Source organism: Fukomys damarensis, unplaced genomic scaffold (assembly GCF_012274545.1).
Source record: "Fukomys damarensis isolate Sample0158 unplaced genomic scaffold, DMR_v1.0_HiC HiC_scaffold_23, whole genome shotgun sequence".
Taxonomy (NCBI): domain Eukaryota; kingdom Metazoa; phylum Chordata; class Mammalia; order Rodentia; family Bathyergidae; genus Fukomys; species Fukomys damarensis.
This window is the reverse complement of record NW_022900935.1, coordinates 17,953,907-17,980,642: the sequence shown is the minus strand read 5'-3', so window position 1 is coordinate 17,980,642 and position 26,736 is coordinate 17,953,907. Positions and strand designations below refer to the sequence as shown.

Below are 26,736 nucleotides of genomic sequence, written 5' to 3'. Positions count from 1 at the left end.
ACTCTCAGTGATCCTCCTGCCTCAGCCTCCCGAGTGCTGGGATTACAGGTGTTCGCCACCACGCCCAGCTTCTGAGCTTCTGTTTGCTCCTCGATCTAACACAAAGGACTGGGTTAGTCTCTAATAAGATACACGAGTTTGATGGATTCTTGGCCACTTGTTAATGGTGTGATTGTAAGCCAACTGCCTACCGAAGTGTTGCCACCTGCTAGGTCCAATACAGGGCTATCTTCCAGTAATTATGCAGATGCCAGAGGCAGCTGTTGGAATTGGAAACGCCCTCCACGTGGAGGGCAGTCGATAGGCTCAGAAGTTCTGCCAGCATTCCGGGAGCAGCAGGAGTCCCACGTGGGCATCTGCTGGGTCTCAGTGATCTCAAAGATCACCCCTTTCTTTGTAACTGACAGATCCTGAGCCTGGGACTACAGATCTGGATCGGGAACCGGACCTCGAAGTGCCAAACCTGGGAAGTGACACACACCCGCCAGCTCCCGGCCCCAGTGCCCACACAGAAAACACACAGAGCTTTCTTTCAGCATTTATTTATTTGGTTTTTTGTTTGTTTGTTTTGTTTCTTTTTTGGGTACCAGGGATTGAACTCGGGTCCTTGCACTTGTGAGCCAGGCGGTGGAACCACTAAAGTAAATCCCCGGCCCTATTTATTTGTTATTATATATTCCCTTCTTTCCCTTCTGAACACCAGGCAGGTCATGCTAGGAGCTGGCAGGAGTGATGGGAGAGTCAGGGCCACTCAGAGGTTAGAGATGGGGGTCAGTCCAGGATGCTGACTGTGTGGGTCTGGGGCTCTGGTGTCAGGCAGCTTGGGAATTCAAAGCTAAGCTCTCCCATGGGCAGGCTGGTGCCTTAGAGTGTGTGACTGGGTGTCGTCCCAGTGCCACCGTCATTGCAGGGATGAGCCCCACCCAGGGTGCCCAGCACTTTCACACATTCCATCTCCGTGACAGGCTGTTGTAATGCCAGTAGCAGGAAACCGGCAGTGCTTATCTGCGCCCAATTATATAGAGCAGCTCATCCATCTTCCCAGCCTGTGAAACAGGCTTTCCTTTTCTTACCTCCCTTTTGCGGCTCACAGAAGGGAATGGCTTGCTCGAGGCCACATGGTTAATCAGTGATTGCCCCAGCTGGGACCCATCTTGGGTCTGTCAAGTCCCTTCCTTCACTTGCCTACTTTGGCCTCTCATGAGGAAGCACTCTCTGATTACCCAGAAGGCCCCAGCAAGAATGTCACATCCAGCTGGAGGTCACAGGCTGAGCATTTTCTGTGCCTTGATCCCAGATGCTGCCATCACCTTAGCAGCCCATGCCCACTGCCCCCAAAACGGCTGTGACCTTGGCAGATCCTTCTCTGCCTGCTTTGGAAGCCTGCTTGTTTTGTAACTCTTTGATGGCCTGCCATGGCTTTTCTGTGTGACCCTGGGCAATACCTTTCACTCTCTCAGTCCATTTCCTCCATCACAGAGCACACTTAGCTAGTAAGAAGTTGAGATTTAGAAAGAGGCTGCAAGTGGGCCAGGGATTTAGTTCAGTGGTGCTGCTGCCTGCCTCACAAGTGCAAGGTCCCTAATTCTATCCCTGTACCACACACACAAGGCCGCAAGTGGTGGGCCTTGCTCTGGTCAGAGAAGTTCGAAGCAATTCTGGGAGTGGTGGTACATACCTGTAATTCCAGCACTCAGGCTGAGGCAAGATTGCTGTGAGTTTAAGACCAGCCTGAGCTACATAAGAGAGCCTGTCAAAAAAAAAAAAAATCACCACAAACGAAAGTGGGCACCATGTGGGTGAATACTATGCCTGGTGTACAGCAAATGCTCAAGAAATGGAGTCTTCACCTGCTGTCTGATGCTTTCTGTTACGTGTGCTCCAGCTCTGTTTCTAGTGCTGTAGGCAGGGCAGGGCCCAAGGTCTTACTCTGATAACCATCTCCTCGAGCTTCAGAAGGAGCCTGCAATGGAGAAGCTACCTTCAAGAGGAAGGCTTCTCACCAGCTTCTTTTTCGTGGCTGTCCTCTTGTCCCTCCCAGGGACCCAAGAGTGAGGGGCAGCCCGGAAGGGCAGAGGGGTCCCGATGGCCTTGGTGTGGGCCTTTTGGCCCGAACTCTTGAATCATGGGGATGGTGAAATGGGACATCCACCAGAAGGACCTGTCTTTTAAAATCCCCTCTGGAAATGAATCCCGGGAGACAGGGAATGCAGTTTTGACTCTGTCCTCCACTCCCTCGCTGTGTGACGTCCGGCACTTCTCTGTCCCCCTCTGGGCAGACAGTGGAGGAGCAGAGATAGGAACTGATGGATTCTGAGGGCTGTGACATTCTGGGAGAGAACTGAGACTTTTCCCTCATGTTCCTTGATCCCAGAAACTGACATCTCGTGGTAACATCCCCTGGCATTGGTCCAGACATGGGGAAAAGCATGGCTGGGGGCTGACACGTGTCATTAGCACTGCCATGATTTGGCGGTGAGGGAGGTAGGCCTGGCACAAATGCAGCTGCCTCAGATACCTGGCTTTTATCCCTCCCAGGTTCCATCTTGGTCCTTAGACCCAATCTGTTTTCCCAATAAAATGAGCATTTATATCCTTGTCGGTTTGTTTTGTTCATCTCTTTCAGTCCCCTAGTGAGAGGGCCACAGCTGGGTGGCTGACAGACTTGAGGAGAGCAGAGGCTCAGGACCTCAGAGTGTGTCGCTGTCCTTAGAAATCACAGGGTCCAGGCCAGACCAGGCTTCCACTCTCGGCCCCACCCCTCTCTGTGCTCCTGCGCTCCTACTGGTTCCCTGTCCCCCTCCCCACCTCAGCCTGCCTCTCTTCCACCCCAGCACCTCAGTGGCCTTCCCTTTGGCAACAGAATCCCCAGTTTCCTTGATGTGGCTCTGGGGGTGGGGATCCCTGATTTGCTCCATTCCCTTTGCGGTCTAAGCAACTCCCCAGAGAGGAGTAGCTTTCGGATCAGATCCGCCTCCCGGCCTTGCATGACTCTTCCTTAAGAGGACACCAGGGCTCGGAGTCCCTCCTCCACCTCCACCCCCACACTGGGTCCAGGGTGACTTTGAAGATTCAGCACAGCACAGTGCAGGGAGCAGGGGTGGGGCAGGCTCCCCAGGTCGGGAGGGGGGTTGGCAGCTGGGCTTTTCCCTGCTCAAGAGGGGCTTGGATCAAGGAGATGTCACATGCCAGGCATGGAGGTACATACCCGTAAACCCAGCACTCAGGAGGCTGAGGCAGGAGGATTGCACAAATTTGAAGCCAGCCTGAGCTACATAGTGAGTTCAAGGCCAGCGTGAACTACACAGACCCTGTCTCAAAAACAAACAAAGAAAAGAAGAAAAGGAAAGAAAAATGTCAGAGATGCCACAGAGCCAATTCCCACAGAGACTGGGCAGGATGACTGTGAAGGTGAGTGTGTGCGTGAGCATGCATGTTTGTGCGTGAACGTGTGCAGAGGAGTTTTTTTTTACTCACCTTTGTATGTGTCCTGAGGAAAATAATATGTGTTGCCAGTCTGGCGCTCACTTTCCTCTTTTGTGAAACAGGATAAATAATTGTCATAACCAGAGCTTTCCTGAGGACCTAATGGAGAACAGCTGTGCATGGTACAGGGCACATTATTGTTAATGGGGAAAACGCTCTCTACCTTTAACCTTCAATAGCTCCAGTTGCCTACAAAATCAGGAAGGCTGTAGGCCCCTCCCCAATGAGGGAATTCTAAGAATCTAAGTTCAAACTTGCCTGCAGCTTACAACTCCCTTAGAGGGACAGGAGAGAAACTACAGGAAGAGGACCACCAAGGCCCAGCTCAGAGTGGGCTATTCTCAGAGAGGTGGGCAATGGGGCCCTGTGCCAACTCCATCACCCTTCCAGGTCACCATGTGCTCTCTGCCTCCCGGAGGCCTTCTCCTGCCCTGCGGGGACTTGCCCTGCTGCTAGGGGGTGTCACCAGATCAAGACTTGCTCTCTCAGCAGGCTGTTGAGAACATCACCAGGCCCTGGGATCCCACTATTGCCAAGGGGCACAGGAAGTCCTATGGAAAGGAACATCAGGGTTTGTTTGTTTGGTTGGTTGGTTGGTTTTTTGAGACAGGGTCTCACTATGTAGTTGAGACTGATCTGGAACTCACTATGTAGCCCAGGCTGGTCTCGAACACACAGCGATCGATACTCCTGCCTCAGCCTCCCAAGTGCTGGGATTACAGGCATGCGCCACCACACCTGGCTAACATCAGGGTTTTTAAAATTCAGTAACATTGGTGGGGTCTCTTGGCCTCAAATTATAGAAACTGAGAGACTGCATACACAGAAAAAAGGAGGAAAAAGATCACCATATTCCCAGTCTACTAACAGCCAGATTATTTCCTTACCAGGCGACTCCAGAGCCTTCTGGAATGGGGCATGAAATGTGCACTTTGCTACAGGATTAGGAGCTCTCATGGGACCAGGGCTCTAGGACCCAAAGTTTCAAGAAATGTTATCTTGTCAGGAGTAGCGGCAAACACTTGTGATCTCAGCACTTTGGGAGGCACTTTTGGGAGATCAGGAAGATCTCGAGTTCAAGTCCAGTCTGGGCAACTTAGCAAGACCCTGGTTCAAAATAAGAATTTCAAAAGATGTGGGGATGTAGCTCAGTGCAAAAACCCCAGTCTTGGGGGGAAAAAAAGGTGTAGCTGTGAGTGAGTCCACATTGTCCACAAGGTCATGTGCTAATTGGCCCGCACCTGCCTGGAGGCCACACGTCCACGCTCTGGGCTGAGTGCACAGACATTCACACACATGCTCCATGCCTTGGGTACATTGTTTGCATACAGACTCATCTGGATCCCCAGACGCACATCATTCACATATATCTGCACACATTGGTTCGCACGATGTGCATTCACGTGTGCTTTCTATGCATACTTCTAGGCCCACGCTTGTTTATACATATGTGTTTTTACACATGAATGCAGTCAAACAGCCTGGACTGAAGAAATTTAGGACAGGCTTCCAGTGACCAGGTTAATTTCCTAGACACTGTTGCCACCTAGGGGCTCCGTCTTGTACCAGCACTCTTATTTAGTTTCTACTCTTTCCGTCTTCTTCAAAGTTCACGCACTTGTTTCACTTTTCATCCCTGAAGCTGTGCCCTGAAACTGATTCCTGAAAAAGGGACATGAACGAGCGGGGAGTGGTGGGGAGGAGAACTGCCCCTCACATGTGTTAGGCACCGCTATCCTTTCCGACCATATCTTGTCTTTTCAATTCCATGTGCCTTATGCAGTGCCTGGCGTATGACCAGTCCCAATCACCATTTTAAATGGAATAGATTTTTAAGAAGCTTTAAAATAAATATTTTTAAGAAAGAGGCACGCCTCGATATGTTGCTCAGGCTAGGGCGGGAACCCCTGGGCTCAAGGGATCCTCTGCCTCAGCCTCAAGTTGCTGGGACTACAGGGTCCCCCTGTGTCTCAGGCAAGTATTTTTTGCACACGAGGAAATGGAAGCTCACAGAGGGGAAGTGACTTTGCCAAAGTCACACAGCTGTCCTTTTGATAGGACAGTGCTCTGAAGAGAACAAGAAGAAAGAAGCAGCTAAGCTAAATGTTTACAGAGCCCTGCCCAAGTCCCCCAAACCTCCACCCTCAAGGAATCAGGCAACACCAGAGGTGCAGGAGGCCAACCTGAAGGGGTGATTTCCTGACGGGATTCCCCTACCCTCAGTTTCTGCCTCAGATTCATTAATTCAACTCTACTTGTTGTTTACAGTGTGCCAGGCTCTGTGCTCTGACTGAAGATCAGCAGTGAACCAGACAAAAGTCCAGTCCCATCCTTATTCCAACGTGGGGGTCTGCATGGGCCCTTTCTTTGCTGTCCCATACCCAAGGGCTTTAGGGACACTCTGAACTTCTCTTCAGGACGCAGCTCTCCTGAATGGGTAGAGGATCCTAGTGTTAGAGCAGGGTGTGTCAGGTGTGGGAAGGACTGGTCCGGCTTCCACCATCCAGCATGGAGGCTGAGACCTCAGCCCTGGATTTGAGTCCAGAAGCGGTCCTAGGTTTGATTCCAGCTTTAGCCACTGCTAGTTCTGTGACCCTGGCCACGTTTTTCTTTCTAGGCCTCCATTTTCCAACTGCTAAAGCAAAATGCTGGAGACAGAACAACGGTTCCAACTCACAGGTCCTTAGAAGGGCTTGGAGAAGCAAAGCAGGGAGGAGGAAAGAGGGAGGCCAGGCACATGACCTCCCCACCACTCAGCCCTGCCTGCCTCACACCCATTGCTTCACTCAGAACTGCCCTGCTTCCTTCCTTTCCCATACTGGGATTCTGTAAGAATTTGAAAACCTCTTGCCCTGAGAATGAAAATATTAAGTCTCAGCCCACGTCTTACTGACCCCCAGATTGTGAGCTAGTAAAGGGCAGGGCCTACATCTGGCTTTCTCTCCCATCCCAACACCACAGTACCTAGCACAGGCCTGGCTGCTCTTGGAGCTGGACTCTGGATGTGACTCTCTGCTCTGACCACACCCAGGTGACACATGCTGACTGTAGGGGCTCAGACCACGACTCTGCACTGACCAAAGGCCCTGGGTGGCCCACAGAGCCCTGGCACTGCCTGGGGAGGCAAGGGAAGGCAGCCAAATATTCCTGAGGTCCTCCAAACCTTGAAAAGCAAAGGAGGGTTCAACAGGGCAGAACCAAGGATTCCTGAGCAGTCCTGGTGGAGAAACCAGGCCCTCAGGATGTGGCTGCACAGAAGGAACAGGGAACCTTGATTCGGTTCCAGAAGGAAGCTCTGGGAGAGCTGGGTGAAAGGCCCATCTGGACAGCGCTGGGAGACATGAACCCAAGCGTTGCTCTTCTTCAGAGTCCCCCAGCCTTCTACAGGAGACCTCACACTTGATTCTAACAGGCCCAAGGGTGGCCTCACACTTGCTTGGGCCCTGGAAAGCATCCTGGTCTGTGCTTCCAAGGTCATATGTTTTTGTCTAGACTGGAAAAGTAGACTGTGTTGTTACTCAGTTAATCAAGACCCCTTTCTCTTTCCATTTGGTCCTGCCCCCCCTTCCCACTTGTGTTCTCCAGCTTCAAATGGCCACAGGCCGTTTTTTTGTTTGTTTGTTTGTTTTTGTTTTTTGCTAGAATGGAGATGGAACCCAGGACCTCTTATTTGCTAGGCAAGCACTGAGCTTGCACTGAGCACTGCTACTGAGCTACATCCCCAGCCCTTAATTTATTTTTTTTATTTTTTTTATTTTGACACAGAGTCTCACAGTTGTCTAAACAGGCCTTGAACTTGTAATTATTCTGCCTCAGCTTCCTGAGCAGCTGGGATTACAGGCGTACAACATCAAGTCTGTCATGCCCATATATTCTTAACTTCGTACTATTTTTCAAGAAGCCCTTCAAACACATTGCTGGCCCCACATTCTGGAATCTGCCCATTAAGTCTTTAGTTTTTCCAGTCTTGAAGGCCTTCATAGGAAAAAGACTTGTTTTTTCCTTTATTAAACTAGGGATGGAACCCAGGGCCTCACACATGCTAGGCAAGTACTCACAGTGAGCTCAGAGCCTTCCCTCTCCTCATGGAGACCTGGGTCACCCCCTCCTGCGCCTCAATCCCAGCCACTTTCTGCCCGCAAGGTGGCGGCAGACACCATCTTTGCCTCTCCCTTTGCGTCTGCTTCTCAGTTCTGGTCTCCAGGAGCCAGAATCAAGCCAGCCTCAAACACTTGCAGCAGTGCTTTCCTGCCCTCCTAGCAAATCAGGAGTGCTGCTTTCAAGCCCTGGCCTTGCAGCTTACTGGCTGTGACAGTGAGCAGGTTACCTTGCCATACATGTTTCGTTTTCTCAGCCTCCTTTTACCCATCCAGAAAGCAGGGGTGTTCCCTGGAAATGGGACTGTCCATCACTGTTTCAACAGAGGCTCTGCAGATGGCGCCTCTCCTGGGAAGGGCTTCTCTTGGTGGAATTGGCCTCTGCCCCATACCGCTGCAACCCAGAGGAAGTCCTGGATGGTGGGCCTTGCGGAGCCCTTTCATGTTTAATGGTGGGCACACTCTGTGCCCAAGTGCAGGAGATCCTTGGACTATGTTTTTTTGAGATGGGGTCTTGCTGTATAGTCTGGGCTGGTCTGGAACTCACTGCAGCCCAAGCTGGCCTCAAACTTGAGGATTGAGGCAATCCTCCTGCTTCAGCCTCCAGAGTGCTGGGATCACAGGTGTCTGCCATCACGCCCAGCTGGACTATGGTATTAAACTCAGCTTTTTCCTGGTCAACTTCCTCCCTCTTGGCAGCTTCCTACCAAATTCAATATCGTCTTGGGGATCGCACTTCCAAATGGATCCTGGGGAGGAGTCCCTATCCCACACCCCCACGACTGCCGCACCTCAGCTAAGTTTCACCTTTGGCTACGTGTAAATCTTGCCCTCTGGTTTTACCCGGCATTTGAGGCTTTCTGCTGTTAGATCTTATGATTCACTCTGTGCTTCATATACACCAGCCTGTTTTCTGTTCCCAGAGCAGACCCTTGCTATCCTACGCCCAAGCCTTTGTGTGGGTTGTTCTTCCACCTGAAACATGTTGTCTAGCTCCCATGTGGCGCATTCATCCTCCAACGTCTAGCTGGAGGTCTCCTCCAGGCTTCCCCGGCTCCCTCAGATGGAACAGCATTGCCCTCTCTGGGCTCTGAGTACACAGCTGCTTCAGGGCCCTCTCAAAGCAGGCTGCGAGTCACTGTGGGAATGGTCATCGTCGACGCACTGCAACTCAGTTTACAAATGGCTCACCCTTCTAGCACATGGGGCTGAGAAAGGCAGGGAAGGCGCCAACCATTACTTCATCTGACTGCTGAGAAGATGGGCTCAGAAGAGGAACATTCAGGAACAGCCTGAATGCAGAGGCAGTGCTGAGCCACACAGTGGATTCCAGACATACCCCTGCCTCAGGCCCCAGCTTCCCTTTCCTCTCCCCCGTGCCTTGTGACCTGTTCGAGACCTTCCCCTTTTGGACTGAGCGGATATTGGTCAATTTGTATTTTTATCTCTACTTATTTACTTTGTAATACAGGACCTTGCTATGTTGCTCAGGCTGGCTTCGAGCTGCTGGGCTCAAGTGATCCTCCTGCCTTCAACCTCCTGGGACTACAGGCATACTTTTATTTTTATTTTATTTTGTAGTCCAATTTTCATCACGTGCTCCATAAACTTCTGTTGAAGTAACAGAGACTCCCAAACACACATGCACCCCTTCCTCCACTCTCATCTGTTCCAGGACCTTTATCACTCAACTCAAGCTTATTTGACCCTGGTGGCAGTGCCCAGGCTCTGGGAGGATAAGGAACCCTCTGGAGGCCCAGATCTTCTCTGAGGAGGAGGAGGAGGAGGAGGAGGAGGAGACACAAACAGGTTCCTTCCCCTGCCCCCAGGGTTATCAGTCCTCCACAGGCTCCAGCAAATTGGGTGCTCAGCCTCAGAAGGGCAACTGCCCCCTTCCTGTCACCTTACATTCTCTGCCTAAGAGCTATGTGACCTTGTGCTATGACTTCAGCTCTCTGAGCCTTAGACCCTCTTCAGAATGTTTTTTGCTGGACTGAGATAAAATGAAAAGACACATTTAAAATATGGAATAACAATGACTAAATGTGAGCCACCTCTTTGGGAGGCCACCTTTCATGGGAAGCATCTCAGGTAGGGTCTGGGCTGTGACTATATAAAGCCCCTTCCAGTGCTAAGAATTCGCTGCAGAAGCAGTGAGACAGGGGCCTGAAGTTCAGGCAGTGATAAACCCCTCACTAACAAAACTTGACTCACAAGGTCCTGTTTGCCCACAGATGTGCAAAGGTCACCTCAACAGGAAACACACACAGGTAGCTGGGCAGAGAGGCCTCAGGGGCAGAGCAGAGATCTGTAGTCCCAGGACCTGGGGGCTGTGTGGGTGGGACATCTGTTTCTGGGAGGCATAGGCGGAAAGCCACACCAATACAAACTCACAAACATGGGCACACCCTGACAGGCACTGATTCAAACCACATGCCGGCCCCCCAAAATACACAGACAGGAGACACAAGATCGCATGCATTTCCAGAGGTGAATGTACATCTTGCTATGTTGCTCAGGCTGGCTTCGAGCTGCTGGGCTCAAGTGATCCTCCTGCCTTCAACCTCCTGGGACTACAGGCATACTTTTATTTTTATTTTATTTTGTAGTCCAATTTTCATCACGTGCTCCATAAACTTCTGTTGAAGTAACAGAGACTCCCAAACACACATGCACCCCTTCCTCCACTCTCATCTGTTCCAGGACCTTTATCACTCAACTCAAGCTTATTTGACCCTGGTGGCAGTGCCCAGGCTCTGGGAGGATAAGGAACCCTCTGGAGGCCCAGATCTTCTCTGAGGAGGAGGAGGAGGAGGAGGAGGAGGAGACACAAACAGGTTCCTTCCCCTGCCCCCAGGGTTATCAGTCCTCCACAGGCTCCAGCAAATTGGGTGCTCAGCCTCAGAAGGGCAACTGCCCCCTTCCTGTCACCTTACATTCTCTGCCTAAGAGCTATGTGACCTTGTGCTATGACTTCAGCTCTCTGAGCCTTAGACCCTCTTCAGAATGTTTTTTGCTGGACTGAGATAAAATAAAAAGACACATTTAAAATATGGAATAACAATGACTAAATGTGAGCCACCTCTTTGGGAGGCCACCTTTCATGGGAAGCATCTCAGGTAGGGTCTGGGCTGTGACTATATAAAGCCCCTTCCAGTGCTAAGAATTCGCTGCAGAAGCAGTGAGACAGGGGCCTGAAGTTCAGGCAGTGATAAACCCCTCACTAACAAAACTTGACTCACAAGGTCCTGTTTGCCCACAGATGTGCAAAGGTCACCTCAACAGGAAACACACACAGGTAGCTGGGCAGAGAGGCCTCAGGGGCAGAGCAGAGATCTGTAGTCCCAGGACCTGGGGGCTGTGTGGGTGGGACATCTGTTTCTGGGAGGCATAGGCGGAAAGCCACACCAATACAAACTCACAAACATGGGCACACCCTGACAGGCACTGATTCAAACCACATGCCGGCCCCCCAAAATACACAGACAGGAGACACAAGATCGCATGCATTTCCAGAGGTGAATGTACAAGGTCAGAAACACAGAGAGCTCCCTGGTTACCCCAACACATGTACTCAAGCATGCGCGCCTGCGCACACACAGACACAGACAGACAGACAGACAGACAGACAGACACACACACACAGAGGCACACACTTATCAGTCTGGGGCAGGCGCTGGCACTGCTGAGTCACCACAGGCAGCTCAGCTCAGCCCAACAGAGCTGGAGCCACGTGCCTGGCCCGGGTGGAGAGGGGCGGGGCCTGCGCAGCTCTTTAGAATAACCCTGTCCACCCCTCAGCCTGCCGGGGCGGTTTTCCTCTCCTGGGCCTTTTCACAGAGGCAGGGATAGGGGCTGCGTGGGGACCGGAGAGGAAGCCCACATTTGCACAGGCCAAATCAGAGTTCACAACTTGCTCTCTCCTGGGTTTCATGAATACTCGTGGGAGCAATTAAAAAAATATGACATCTAATATTGGATATATATATATATATTTTTACATACTGTCATTTATTTAATCATCACAATGGTTCTTGGCAGGGATAGGGGCTGCGTGGGGACCGGAGAGGAAGCCCACATTTGCACAGGCCAAATCAGAGAGTTCACAACTTGCTCTCTCCTGGGTTTCATGAATACTCGTGGGAGCAATTAAAAAAATAATATGACATCTAATATTGGATATTTGTATATATATTTTTACATACTGTCATTTATTTAATCATCACAATGGTTCCGCATAAAGTTGGTACTATTATTGATCTCATTTTACCCTGGAGGGGAGGAGATGGCTTGCCAGAAGGCACAAAGCTGGTGAACACAGAGCCCAGGCTCAATTGCTTCTAGATCCTTAGCTCTTTGGGCAATTATCAGTGCCTGACGGCAGAGTCATACAAAAGCAAGTGAAAGGTGTGTCAGTATGCTTGCGAGCCCGTGTGTGTGTGTGTGTGTGTGTGTGTGTGTGTGTGTTATGTGGGCTCCTGGAAACCACAGAATTAAGGGCCTTGCTTAAGTCTACAACAGGCTGGCTCAGAGAAGGACTCAGTGAGCCTGGGGGGTAATAAGTGAATTTATGACAATTCATTTCTGTACTGTTGTAATAATAACATCACTAATCATACACTTATTAAAGGCTTACTGAGACTGGCACTGTTCTTGGCTCTTTAAATAGATTATTTTATTTAATTTTGGCAAAAACCCATGAGGAAAATACTTTCATTAACTCCAAGAAGGAAACTGGCTTGGAGAGAGTAGCTTGCCCAAAATAATGTAGGTAGTAAGTAAGTGGTAGCAAGGGGGATTTGCACACAAGCAGAGTCCAGAGCCTGTAGGAAGCTTTCCTCTCCTGGGCCTATTGATAGGGAGCCACCTACCTTCAGTGGGCCTCAGTTTTCCCCATTTGTCCAAAGAAGGGATTAGCTCCAAATGGCTCTCTGGTATGGAATATTGTATGATTTTATGAATCTGTGATTCTGCCACACAGAACAGATTGTGTTTGTTCTCTGTGGGCAGAAGTCCTGACGGGCAGGTTTGACCTTAATCTGATGAAGAGTTTTTAAAGTCATGGAGTGGTTTTAAAATGAAAGTCCACCCTTGACATTACGTGATCAAGCAGTGACCACCTAAGCCCCTTCCAGCACTGATGGAACGGAACATCAGAAGTGAAAACGTCACTGAGAAGTGTAGCCAGGTGGGCACAAGAGGACCCAGTATCCAAATTCAATGAATGCTTCCCTGCGTTCCAGACCCATGCTTGGCATATAACACATATCGCTAATTCTCAAGAGAACACTGTAAGATTTACAGTTGAGAAAACTCTCGGAGAAGTGGCTCGGTCAAGGTCGCACAGGATGAAGTAGTGGAACAGGCAGGTCATTCAGGTGCGTTTCGTCAAGGTCGCTTTCCTAGACCCCCTGTGGCCAACCCCGTTCCGACCTACTACCCTCAGAGGCAACACCATGGCAAATTGCTTCTCACTTTTGCCACATGACGTCAGAGCCCACAGTAGCCAATCCAAAAAGTTCTGGCGATCCCCTCCTCTGACCCCTTGGGTCCACCGAGAGCTGCCTGCGGCTGGGCGTCCCAGCCGAGCCGCACCTGCAGCCCCCGCCCCTTCCCTACTGCAGCGCTCGCCCTCCCCCGCCCATTCCTGCCCGTCGGCCAGAAGATTGGCAGTTGCTAGCGCCAATCAGAGGGCCTCCTGGGGCAAGGGCGGGGCCTGCGTCAGAGTTGCTCTGTCAGTGCAGGTGGAGGCCCCCGGCGGGGCAAAGGGGTAGGGACCTCTTAAAGGGCGAGAGCGGCGAAGAGTGAGAACTCGGCCCGGCCCGGCCCGGCCAGGTCCCCGCCCAGTCCAGCCCAGGTGAGCCCGGACCGCCTAGGGGGCGACCCTCAGTTTCTGGGAGGAACTGAGCGAGGGACAAGTTGAATCGATCCCAAGGGCACCGACCGTCCTGGGAGGGGGAGACCAGGGTCCAAAGGTCCCGGGGGGAGGTTCGCTGTAGAGGTCCTGGGTTCCAAGCTCAGAACTCGGGGCCCAAAGGGGCTTGGGTGTCTCGAAGTTTGGGGTAGGGGAGAGGCTTGGGTCCGGAACCAGCCTCGTGTCGCGGCGTCCCGTGTCGGGTCTCGGCGCGCAACCGCCGAACCGCACAGCCCGGGGGCCCCCGTACCGGGCCCGGCTGCCGCAGCAGAAGGGGCACCGGCCGGGATCCCTGCGCCCAGCTCAGGCCCTTACGTAACTAGGTTTCCGGACCCAGGGACCCGCGATCTGGGGCGCCGGCGCTGTCTGCCTCGGTGGCTCTGCACTCCCCGCCCCGGCCCCACGCGCTCCCTTGCAGCCTGGGCTAAGGACTTTCTTCTCCCTCTGGTCTCCTGCGGCTCTCTCGGGCCTTTTCCTGCTCACTCTCATCCCTCGTTTTCCCTCTTGTCTTCTCTCTCGTCCCTGCCCTGTCGCTCCCTGTCTGCCCTCATCTTTGCCCAAGAGTTGTCTTGCCCTCACCCACACTTTCCGGCAGGCCCCACCTCTTTGGGATAGGACAGACCCCTCCTGTCCAGCAAGTTGGAGGCGGAGACTTGTCCTGAGAGACCCCAGCCCGAGCTTGCCTCAAAGGAGTGGGGGAAGGGCTGTCTGGGTGGGGTTGGGGAAGGTTATTCCAGGCCTTACCCCTTCCCTGGAAGGAGGGAGTGGCTTCGTGCGACCCCTTAAGTTCCTGGACTAGAGTGGGAGGCTGCTCCTGGAACCCTTTTCTCAAGGAGGAGGTTTGGAGAGAGCCTGGCTGGGGTGGGCTTTGGGGCAGTTGGGAGTCCCTGTGAGAGATGCAGGATGCCAAGTCAAGGGTCAAGTCCTCAGCTACTGAAGGGTGAGGGAGGGACAGGTGCACTGGCACAACCCCTCCTCCTCAGTAAGCTCCCTACCTGTACCCTAGTTACAGGTCTGATGTGTGGCGGGAGGATTGGGTGGGGAGGGACGCATGGGGGAGGCCAGAGAGGCTTGCATGGGGGTCGGGGGTGGCAGCAGAGATGGAAGTGACAGACTGTCAGTCTGTCAGACCTACTGAGGTTACTCCTTGCCATCAAGGCCCTCCTAAGAGAGAGACAGACATCTCAGAAATAATTTGTGTACCTTGCAGCCTCTGGTACCTGCTGCTGTCAGGGGCATGTAAATAGGATGATTTAGCAGTTGTGAGGTGGGAATTATTAACTCTGACCAGGAATGGGGGAAGGGAGACTGCAGAAGGGAGGTGGAAGGTCTGACAAGAAAACCAGAAACTGTAAGGATCAGAGAGGGAGGAGAAAAGGAGGGAGGGAAACATCAGGGTTCTGTAGGCTTTACATGCAGCAGAACTTTGAATCCTTGCTCTGCCACATCCTTGCTGTGTGACCTTGCATGAGCCTCTCTGAGCTCCAGGTTCCTCTGTAGTCAATAATCTAGACCTTACAGGCCTTAGCAGAGTCAAATGAGGCACTAAAACCTCATCTGCTAATCTGAAAGCAGGCCAGCAGTGTGTTTTAAAAACGGAATGGAGTAGGGAAGCCCTGAAGTTTCCCTTGCATATATACAAGAGAATCAGGCAGGGGCTGCCCGGTCACAGCTACGTAGGGCACAGGTGGAACACCTAGGTGTGTGAGTGAAGTGAGAAGGCCCCATACCTGGCTGTCTCCTGCACCATCTGCCTGCACCACCTAGACCAGGCTGGCCTCCCTCCGTAGGCCCCCCGGTGCCAATAGAAGCTCTTGGGTCTCCTAGGCTGCCCCACCCCCTAGACCAGTGGAGGTAGGGCCCAGGCAGGGCAGGGCCAGCACCCTCTCTGCAGAGTGGACCCTGGCCAGGAGCCTAGCTGGCAGAGCTGAGCAGGAATATCCCATTCTGGCTGGGAAGATGCTGATGCCATGTAGGCCCTGTGGAGGCCTAGAGCTCTACTGACTGGAGCCAGGCCCAGCTTGGGGCACCTGGGCTGCAGGGTGAGACAGATTCTTGGATGAGAGGGAGAAGAGAGATGCAGGGAGAGAATCCTGGAAGGGACTAGGAAATGGGAACCCAGAGAAGAACTTCATTTATTTCGTGTAATTATTCCCAAGTCCTTCCTGAGCACCTACTGTGTGCTTTATACAGGTTTGTCAGCTGCAGAGCTGAAGAGGATACCTAAAAAGGGCCATAGAGGTAGAAGTGACCTGAGATCTGTTGGGTTTCAGAATGGGTCTGAGTATGTGTGGGGCCAGAATTTCTCCAGTGCTTAAGATTCTGAGATTTACTAATAGAATTAAGATTCTACTCCTTTGTAGTCTGTGAGCCAGATGCTTTTCAAACTGGATCTCAGTTTCCCTTTCCGTGAAATGGGAAAGAAGCTTGAAATTAGAATTTCTGTTGATGTCCTAATACCCATTACTATCACAATGAGACCTGCTTTGGAATTTAGTCTGTCACCTGCCCTTTTCCCATGTGAGGGGATAGGCTGCAGGCAAGGTCAAGGTTAAGGTGATGAGCCCACAAATCTTTGTTTTTTCTTTTTTGGGTACTGGGGATTGAACCCAGGGCTTCTGTACTGAGTTATGTCCCTGACCCTGCTTTTTAAGTTTTAGTCAGGGTCTTGCTAAGTCACCAAATTCCCTGGCTAGGCTGGAACTAGCAATTCTCTTGCCTCAGCCTCCCAGAGTGCTGGGATTACAGGCATGTGCCATCATGTCCAGCTCACAAATCCTATTCTTGGCCTGTGCTCTCTAATTATAATTAGAAATCACTGTCTCTATTTATTTTTTTACCTACCTAGGTATGTACATATGTGGTGCTAGGATCAATTCCAATCTCAGGCATTCTAGGCAAATCCTTTACCTCTGAGCTACACCTCTAACCTGAGCCATTTCTTCTTAAACACTTACTATGAGGGCGAGGTATGATGGTACGCACTTATAACCTTGGCAACTTAGGAGGCTGAGGAGGGAGGATTGTGAGTTTGAGGCCAGCCTGGCCAATTTAGCAAGACCATATCTCAAAATATAAAAGGGGTAGGGGTGTAGCTCAGTGGTAGAACATATGCTTGCTTAGCATGCTTGAGGCTCTGGGTTCAATCCCTAGCATGGGAAAGAGACAATCTAGGCAGATGCTAGCTGGATCTCGCTTGACTACTTAACCAGGGCTGGAGATGTGAAAAGACAATCCTAAGGACACACAGAGAAGTCTCTTTGCCTCACAGTCCTCATCTGCAAGATGAGAATAGTAATAATTTCACTTTTGTCCATGCCCTGGGTACAGTGAAGGTCAAAGATGAAGCATTTGGAAAAAACACAGAAGAGTGTGGTTTCTGGTTATTTTTCAGTCTAAGGCTTTAGTTCTGAGACAGACGCTCTGTTGAGATGCTTTATGTTGGGGTTGTGCTCGCTGCAGAGGGCCCAGAAAGCAACACCACCATTCACTGAGTAATTACCCTATGGCAGGCACTGGGCTCACACTTCACTTCACATTGTCTCTTTTGGTCCCCGTAGCAACCTTGTCAGGTAGGTGGTGGCCTCACCCATGCTGCAGCCCCCTGTAATAATGGCTAACAGGGCTGGAGATTTAGCTCACTGATGCTACAGCCTGCCTTGCAAGTGCAAGGTCCTGAGTTTGATCCCCAGTACAAAAAGTAGTAATAATAATAGTAGTTGTAGTAGTAGCTAACAGTTACAGACAGCTAATTATGTGCCAAGCATCGTTCAAAATATTTTAATATATTTATATATATAGATTTATATGTCTATATATTTTTTTTGGTACTGGAGATCGAACTTGGGATCTTGTGCTTGTGAGGCAGGTGGTGGCACCACTGAGCTAAATCCCAGACCCTAACTTTGTATATGAGCTCATGTAATCCTCATGCTAATCCTATGAGGTGGATAATGATACTATCTCCATTTTACAGATGAATAAATGAGACATGGAGATGTTAAAAAAAAAAATAAAAAGGTCCTGATTCACAAAGATCGAACTTGGGATCTTGTGCTTGTGAGGCAGGTGGTGGCACCACTGAGCTAAATCCCAGACCCTAACTTTGTATATGAGCTCATGTAATCCTCATGCTAATCCTATGAGGTGGATAATGATACTATCTCCATTTTACAGATGAATAAATGAGACATGGAGATGTTAAAAAAAAAAATAAAAAGGTCCTGATTCACAAATGATGGAGCCATAATGATAGTGCCAGGATTTGAACCTGAGCTCTTAGGTCTCCTCCTGGAAGCTGACATTTGTCGTTCTGTAGCCATGTGATTACTTCCTCGATGCAGTGCAGGTTCCTAAGGGCAGGGACAGATCTGTCTTCCTCAGACTGTGTCCTGTCTAACACCTGACCCACGGTAGGTCTCAGGGAATGTTTGTAACCAGGGACTCTGCTGCCTCCAGGGCCCTGTGCATCCTGATGAGCTCAGTGTGGATTATTATCAGATTATTGCTAACTGGGAGAGTGTCGGGCAGAGCCCCAGAGGCAGGGGGAGGTCCTGGCTGAAGAGGGGCTGGAAGAGCTTGGTTATTGGTTGTGCTGTGAGTCTCACTGCTGTGCTTTGCTTCCATGTGCTGCTGCGGTGATGGCTCCACGGCCTCTCTCTGACTGGCTGCACAACTTGGTCGGCTGCTTCTGGGTGAGTATGGGTTTGACCTATGTGAGCTCTAATGCATGTCCCATGGCTCTGAGGCCACTGGGAGATGTAAGAAGAGGCCAGGGGTGGAGGTGGAAGTGCTGAGAAAAGGTACTCTGTGAAGTTAGGATTGTACCGCAAGCAGGGCTGAGATCTCTGCTGACGCTTGACACACTGGGTAGTGACCTGGGGGTCATGTGATACACTGTAAAGGGCTCAGAGGCAGACAGCCTGGAACAGCATCCTTGCTTTGCCACTTATGGATGGGTGGCTCTTTGCATCTCAGTTTGACATCTGTAAAGTGCAAATATTAATACCTTCCAACTGCAAGTACTGTATACCTATTCCTTTACTCATATAAACACCACGGGGACCTGGGATTTGGCTCAGTGGTTCCTCTGCCTGCCTTGCAATCGAAAAGTCCTGAGTTTGATCCCTGGGACAAAATAAATAAATAAATAAATAAACTAAACACCATGAGGGCAGGCACTGTGCTCATCTGTTAAACTGCTGTGTGTCTAGCACCTAGGACATAGTGGCATATAGTAGTTATTTGGTGCATATTTCTGAATAGATGAAGACATGTGTTGAGTGCTTACTATGTACCTGTCAGTGTTTTTGTGCTGAATTAAATGGCTAATAGATACAAAGTGTCCAGCATCATAAAGGCTCAGTGAATGTCAGACCCCTATTTGCTCATGAGACTGAGCTTCTTGGAGGCTGTTAAAGTGGGCTGTGTATTCTCTGAACCAAGTGCGAGACCAAATACCATACAAGTTTAATCAGCAGAGAGAGGGACCTAGGCCACTAGATCTCTTGAAGAGGGAAAAGCAGACCTTTAGTTTTTCTTAGGAGAAAAGGGATGCTGGGTGTGGTAGGGCACACCTGTGGTCTCAACACTGAAGAGGCTGGGCAGGGGGATTGCTGTGAGGTCAAGGCCAGTCTGAACTACCTAATGAGACCCATCTCAAAAAAAAAAAAAAGAATGAAAGAAAAATTTTAAAAAAAGGGGCTTGAGATGTAGCTTAGTGCTATAGCAGTTAGCACGTGGGAGGCTCTGGGTTTTGTCTCCAGTTCTGAAGAGAGAGAGAGACAGAGAGAGAGAGAGGCAGGTGGGAGGGGTGAGGAAGACTCTGTCTTCCCAGTACTGCTGCTTTCTTAGTCATATGACCTTGCACAAGTCATGAACCTCTCCGGGTCTTAGAGACCTCATCTGAGACATACATATGACAACACTTTCCCCATATCCCCCTTTGTTTTTGTACCGGGGATCGAATTGAAGACCTTGTGCTTCTAAGGCAGGCGGCAGCACCACTGAGCTAAATCCCTGGCCCTCTCCATATCCCATTTGGCTTCCTCCAGTCTTGGCACATTCTGGGAGGGGACTAAGCAAAATGTCCATCTTTTTGGTTCCTTTCTCCCACTTTTAGCTTCTCACCTATCTAGGAGTGAGGAGCCCCTGAACTCCCCAGCAGGCTGCCAAGGCTTTTGGGACATGGGTTGGGCTGTGCCTGGTGTGGATGTAGCTGAGTGGAGCTTCCAGCTCACCTGCCCTTTTGCTGAGTGACTTGATCCAGTGATCTACCTTCTCTGCCTAGGTTGCCCTGCCTGTAGAATAGGGTTAATGAAGGACACTTCACTTGGAGAATAGTTTAATCAGAATGTGGTCACGATCAGAACATGGTCCATACTACTATTTGGCTCTGGTTGAGGAGGCTCCAGAGAGAGCCCTAGAGAATTGCATCCAACAAGGCTAGGGATTCTGAGAAACTCTGGTCATCATATGTATTGTTGCCATTATCATATTTCCTGTTTCTGGGCTGGCTGTTATGTGCTATTTTAGACACGTGTCTTCCAGTGACACTCTGACCCAGGCATTGCTATCCCTACTTTATGGATGAAGGAAATGCACTGGGTCATAAAGTGAGTTACAGTTATTTATGGGGTGGGGGGAGGTGGGGCTCAGATCCAATTCTGCTGATCCTGAGGCCCAAATGCTTAGTGTGAAACTCTCTTTTCTCCCCAAGGAGGTAGGAGTGCATGTGAGTCCTCTTACACCTCTCTAGTTCCAGCACAGCACTAATGGGAGCTACTGAGGTGTTTGTTGGATAAATAAATTCACACACACACACACACACACACACACACACACACACACAGAGACTGTGCTCACTACCCAGGCCTTGGTGCTCTGAGTTTTTTTTTTTTTTTTCCCAGTACCGGGGGTTGAACTCAGGTCCTTGCAAGCGGCCACCGAACCGCTGAGCTAAATCCCCGGCCCCCTGTACTCTGAGTTTTGAAGAGTGGAGATATCAGAAAGCAGAAGACTGGACAGCATAGTAGTCAAGGGTCAGACAGACCCAGTGAATCTAATAGTTTACTAGTTGTGTGACCATAGGCAAAATATATAACCTCTTGGAGCCTCAGTTTCCTTATCTATAATAATAAAGACAATAAAAGAATCTATCTACCTCCTAGGGTTCTTGTGAGGATTAAATACTGAGGCCTGAGTGCCCAGTAAATAGTAATTGTGATCATTATTATAACAATGAGCATTATTCTGCAATTATAAAGTTCTCCCTCTTAGGACAGTGGAAATCATGTCTGGGAAGGAAATGCTGGGGACAGGTGTGTAGCAACCTAATCTAGTTGACAGGTTCTGAAAGGCACCTATAAGGTGGAGTAAGGGAGTGGCTCATGGAAATAACAATGCAACTCCCTCTTCTGGTCATCTGCTTTTACTCATGCCCACTCTGTGCCAGGCCCTGCTGTCATGGTGTCCAGAGATGAATCTGCATACTCCTGTCCCTGTCTCCTTGGGGAGCTCCAGGTCTAGTGGGGAGAAGGACCTAGAAACCACCAACTTTACCTTTGAACGAGGCACTGAAGCATGACTAGATGTTCTTAGGCAAAGTCTGGGAGAAGGGACATTCCTGGGGAAGGAACTACATGTGCCAGGGCACAGAGCCATAGCTTGCACTGTGGGGAGGGGGGCACCTGGAGAGACGGGCTTAGGAGATCGGAGGCCACTTGACCTACAGGCAGTGGAGAACCACTGGATATTAAGCATGGAAGAGCAGGTGCAGGGGCAGAGGCAACAGTCCAGTGAGGAACGCTGAATATTGGGCCTAGGACTGGGCCACGAAGTGGGGTATATCTGTGTGAGCATGTGTGTGGATGCGAGGTCTGTCTGGAAGGCAGAGCCAGGAGGAAGTGATAATGGCCGCAGCAGGCAGGACAGACAGAAGTGAGAGCAAGATCGTGGCATCTGGGGTGACTGGGCCCACTGGCTGAGAGGTCTGTCTGAGAGGAGGAGCCAGAGTTGGGTCGGCGTTGGCAAAAGCCACTCATCTGCTCCTTGCCATCAGCTGTCATAGGTGGCAGCTCTGTCTGAGCTGGACACTGGGGCAAGGCTTCTGGCCACTGTCTTAGGGATTCCTTGTGGTGCCCCTGGTGGGTCCAGCAGGGAGGACAGCTCTTTGAGGTCAGGTCATGGCAGGGGACTGCAATGTGCAGAGAAGCGCTGGGTTCTAGGCCTATCGACCAGTGTCCCTGAATGTCCCTGTGAATCCAGAAGTCACTCCCTTGTGCTTGCCCTCCTTTTCCTTGAGAGTGAGGATAAGAAAACCTGTTTTGCCTGCCTCATAGATTGAGTGATAAAATGCAACTAGACAACAAACATTTATTGAGCCCTGACCTGGGCTGGGTTCTGGGGGCACAAAGATGACTCATAGAGGTTCCTGCTCCTCAGGTGCCCAGTGAGCCCAGGGGAACAGGTAGTTAACGCTTTCTGGGTATCAGGAGAAAAGAGAACCCTCTCTCAGGAGTCAACAACCTGGGCTTCCTGCTGGCCTTGCCACTGACAAACTATATGGCCTTCAGTCACTCATTTGCCTTCTCTGCACCTCAGTTTCCCCTCAGTAAAGTGGGGCTGGGAGGCTTTCATCACAAGGAAAGGTAAGGCTTTAGTGAGGTAATCCCCACGAATGCCCTGGTCTAGTGTCTGTGTGTAATGAGCACCCATAAACAGGAGCTCTAATTAAATCATTATCCAGACTCCCTCATCTCCTCAGCCCCACCCACTGTTTCCCCTGCCTCTCCTTGCAGCCAGCTCTGGCCAACAAAGGAAGGAAAAGATTAAGAAACAAGCCCAAGTCTCCAGAGGGGTCTTAGCCCACTGATGAGCTGGCTTCTTCCTGTCCCTTGCTTCTCTTGGCCTCAAGCTGAGGATTCTCAATCCTAAGGCCCGGGTACCTCCCCACCAACTACCCTACAGGACCCTCTCTGGTTGGGGGCCAAAGCCAGCAGCAACTTGGAAGTAGGAAATACTTGGAAAATTTATAGCTTTATTTTTTTCTCCCTGGAAGTTGATAATTGGGCTCTTTTTTCTGGTGCTTGGGAGAAAAGTAAGTGTGATGTGCTGTATCTCTGGTGGCTCTGTGGCCAGGGCAGGGATGGGTCCCTGGGCTTCTTGGCTCATACTGTAGATGCTGGACACCAAGTCCCTTGAGATACAGATGTAGGAACTTCAGATGAGAGTGGGCAGCTAATGGGTGCAAAGTTACTCTGTAGGAATCTGGATCGCTGAATCATTCTGGCTCTGTCCCTTGGCTGTCACTTTATCTCTCTGAGCCTTAGTATCCTCCAGTGTAGAATTGGACTGGGAACAGTAAATGAAGAACCTGGTGAGTCCTCAAAGGTAGGTATTGTAACTGCTGCCTCTTAAAAACTTCTGTTCCATCCTTTCCCAGGGTAGAAATTTAAAATATTTGATATGGTTTCTTATTGAACACATGACACCTGATAAACTGATTTTAAAGCCAGAGGCTCAGCATCTTTTCCTCTCTCAGTTGGCTGGGGCACTTGAGCCTCACCCAAGACAGTTGCCCTTCTACAGGCTCCTCTGACTGGCGGCCACCTCAAACACTCTGGAAAAGCTGAGTGCAGGAAGGGTCCTGTACTACCCAGGCCCAGGCCAAGGGGACAGAGGTGCACTGTGAGCTCCTTGGACCTGCCATTCAGGACTAGAACAGCAGGAAGACTTCTGCAGAGGCCAGAAAGTAGCCTAAAAGAGAGAACCTGGACCCAAATCCAAAATACAGCAGAGTAGAAAGAACACCCGCCCCTCCAGTTCTTCCTACTGCAAGATCTTAAGTGAATCACTGCCTCCCTGGGCCTGTTTTGGATGTATGAAAAGAAGGCGATGGGTTGATGTCAGTGGTTTCTGCTGATACTATAGGAATAGATACGCCAGGTGTGGGGGCACACATGCTTAATCCCAGCACTTTGGAGGCTGAAGGCGGGAGGATTGTGAGTTTGGCCACAAGCTCACAATCCCAGGCCCAACCTGGGCCTCATAGGAAGGAATTGTCTCAAATAGCAATAGTAGGTCTGGGAGCTAAGAAGCCTTACTTCAAATCTCAGCTTCATCAGGGTCGACTGCAGGATCTCTTAACAAGCCGCTTTACTTCAGTGAGCTTCATTTCTCTCACTTACAAAATGGGAAAAATAGTCACACCTCCTTACAATAAAGAGCTAAATTAGATAATCCTTGTAGTCAGTCCATAGCAGACACACTGGAATTATTACTGTTGTTATTCTGTGATCAGTAGAGAAAACAAGAAGAGAACCAGTCAGAAAACAGTTCATTGAGGAGGTAGGGCATTTCCACCAGATAGCATTCACCCGCTTACTTAATATATAGGATTTTGTTAGGCCAGAAACCAGAGGAGCAGGGAGGCAACAGAAATCTGGGGTTGGACAGATGTGTCCACTCCAGCTGTGTGATGAGGTCATTATTTCTTTGGATCCTGCTCCCTCAAGTGTAAATGGTGAGAATAGTGAGCAAAATGTTACCTCCAGAGTTGTCCTGAGCCTAAAAGAGTCTAAGCACACAGTGGGTGGTTAGTCTGTATATGATCTCTCTCCCTACCTCTGTTCTATTAATGACTGGATGTATGATCTCAGGCAAATCTTTGAACACACGCACAGACTTCCACCCCAGGGCCTTTGCAGTTGCTGGTCCTTTGTCCTGGAACACTCACCTTTCCACAAATGCTTTCTTGGCTTATTGTCTCATCTCTTTAAATTTTTTGTTTAAATGATACATTCTTTGCAAAGTCATGTCTGACTCTTCTGGTTAAAATTGTAACAACCTTCCTTCCCCAAATCCTGGTGCTCTCTAATCATCTTCCCTGATTAGTTTTCTCCATAGCACTTATCACTCTTTGACATACTATATTTGATTGTTTGTTGCTCGTCCTCCCCCACCCACTGCAATATAATGTTAATGGTGGCGATTTTTGTCTGTCTTATTCAGTGTTAGATCTCCTCTCCCTAGAATAGTGTGCATCACCCACTGCAATATAATGTTAATGGTGGAGATTTTTGTCTGTCTTATTCAGTGTTAGATCTCCTCTCCCTAGAATAGTGTGCATCACGCATAGATTCTCACTAAATATTTATGGAGTGGATTAGTGAATAAGTGAAGCCCCCCCATCCGCTCTGGATTTGGCACTGTGCTGAGCACACAGTGTATTCTCAGTAAATAATTGTATGATAGCATGTACGAATTGTAAGGAGAAAGTGAGTGGTCATCACCCTTTCCATTTGTGTGCTAATACTTTGGTTGGTATTTCCTGCCAGAGCATCAGTTTCAGTTGGAGTGTCCAAATCTTTTGTTCCCAAGCCTGAGTTATGCAGAATTTCTAGCTGGGGCTGTTTGGCTGTTGAGCCCACAATAGTTATTATGTCATTATTGGTAATTAGCACTTAGGCCCAGACCATCAAGCTTTTTGTTTTTCAGCAGAAATCACAGCTAAGAGCTGTGCTAGCTAGGGGGTGCCAAGGCGGAGAGCAGCTTCCCCAGGAGCTCCCTCCTTCACAGCTTAGGCAGGGGGATGGAGACAGAGGTACCCAAAGCCAAGGGCACATGGGTTACCAGTTTAGCTGCTGTCTTCCCTGGACAGCATCCTGCAAAAGTTTTCCCACACACCTTCTACAGGCTATGCCTGCTTGGTGTGCTGGGGGCTCCTCACATCTAGGGGAGCTAATAGAGACTTTTAAAATGTCCAGTGGACAGAGGCACTTTCTGATGCTCAGGTCTGATGACTATGGGTAGAGGAAGTAGCACTGAGTTTAAGACGAGCAGCATGAGTTTAAGTCCCTCAGCTGCTGACTTGCTGGGTGATCTTAGGCCTATCAGTGCCTCCTGCTGGGCCTCAACTTTCCCATCTGTTAAACAGAGATAAAGTTGCCTGCTTGGCTTCACTGGGTAAGAGAGAGACAGGACAGACAGGTCAAGAGATTGAGTTCCGAAATCACATGTACCTGGCTTCCCAACTATACTTCTTGCTAGCTGTGTGACATTGGATAAATTATTTTACCTCTCTGAATTCGGTTTCCAAATCTAGAAAACTGGCTTAAAATATTTGTATCTACCCGGCAAGGTACAAATTGTGAGATTTAATATGAGAACACGGATGAAATATTTAGGCACATATCCCATGTCCCGGGCATTTTTGCTCATCATTTTTGAGTATCATGAAAATAAATGCAATTTGTCAATTATGAAAATAGTACTGGCAGTAGGGCCAGGCAGACGTGATTCTTACATTTACAAGCTGAATGATCTTGGGAAGTTTTCTACTTCTCTGAAGTTCTCTTTCGTCATCTATAAAGTGGGAATTATACCTTTCTCCGGGAGCTGTTGTGGAGGTTCAGTGACATACCGCATAGAAAGCCTCTGGTACAGAGTTTGCTACGTGTCATCCTCATTATACAGATAAGGAAGGGAGGGGGTGCCTTGCCTGAAATCAAATAACAGCTCAGTGCTGGAGCTGTAGTTTGAACAAAGGTCGCCTCATCTTAAAACCCATGCACTTTTCAGCTCTTCTTGCCATCGTCATGCAAGGGATGGTGATGAAGATCGTTATTATAATACTTCTGGGCTTACCAATTCATGCTAGGCTCTCTGGAGCCTGCACATAGGAGGTACTCAATAAATGTCTGTTGGGTGAAGAAAGGGGGAAACCACTGTGTCTTCAATTCCAGGGAGGTTTTTGCTTTAAGTTGAGGATTCTTCCTACTTAGCTGATAACAGATTTAAAATAGAAATCATACTCAGAGTAGGTGTGGGGCTTTGTAATCTTTAGAACCTTTTTTACACACCCACATAATTTGATCCTTCTGGCCACCTTGTCAGACCGCTTGGGTAGGCACAGTAGGCTCCATTTGACTGGAGAGGAAATGGAAGCCCAGCTGGGGTATTGTAACTCCCCTCCTCATATGTTGAATCCCTAACCCCCAATGTGATGGTGTTTGGAAATGGAGCCTTTGGGAGGTAATTAGGGTGAGACGAGATCATGAAGATGGGATCCTCATGATAGGATTAGTACCTTTATAAGAAGAGATAGCAAGCCAAGCCTTTGTAATACATACCTATAATCCCAGCACTCTGGGAAGTGAGGCAGGATTGCAAGTTCAAGCCCAGCCTGAACCTGGACAAGCTGCTGTCTCAAAAAAAAAAAAAAAAAAAAGGGTGGGGGGG

The 26,736-nt window shown here is 49.7% G+C and overlaps 2 protein-coding genes across 2 annotated transcripts in view; both read left to right on the top strand.

Annotated features, from left to right (window-relative positions):
* The window catches only part of Oprd1 (opioid receptor delta 1), a 37,916-nt gene extending 37,318 nt beyond the window's left edge, over positions 1–598 (top strand). The window contains exon 3 of the mRNA XM_033767550.1: positions 408–598. The gene's annotated coding sequence lies outside the window, so the exon portion shown is untranslated. The remainder of the gene's footprint in view (positions 1–407) is intronic.
* A 17,559-nt stretch (positions 599–18,157) lies between these two features.
* Positions 18,158–26,736, top strand: part of Epb41 (erythrocyte membrane protein band 4.1) — a 166,858-nt gene continuing 158,279 nt past the window's right edge. Inside the window, exon 1 of the mRNA XM_033767744.1 lies at positions 18,158–18,191. The gene's annotated coding sequence lies outside the window, so the exon portion shown is untranslated. The remainder of the gene's footprint in view (positions 18,192–26,736) is intronic.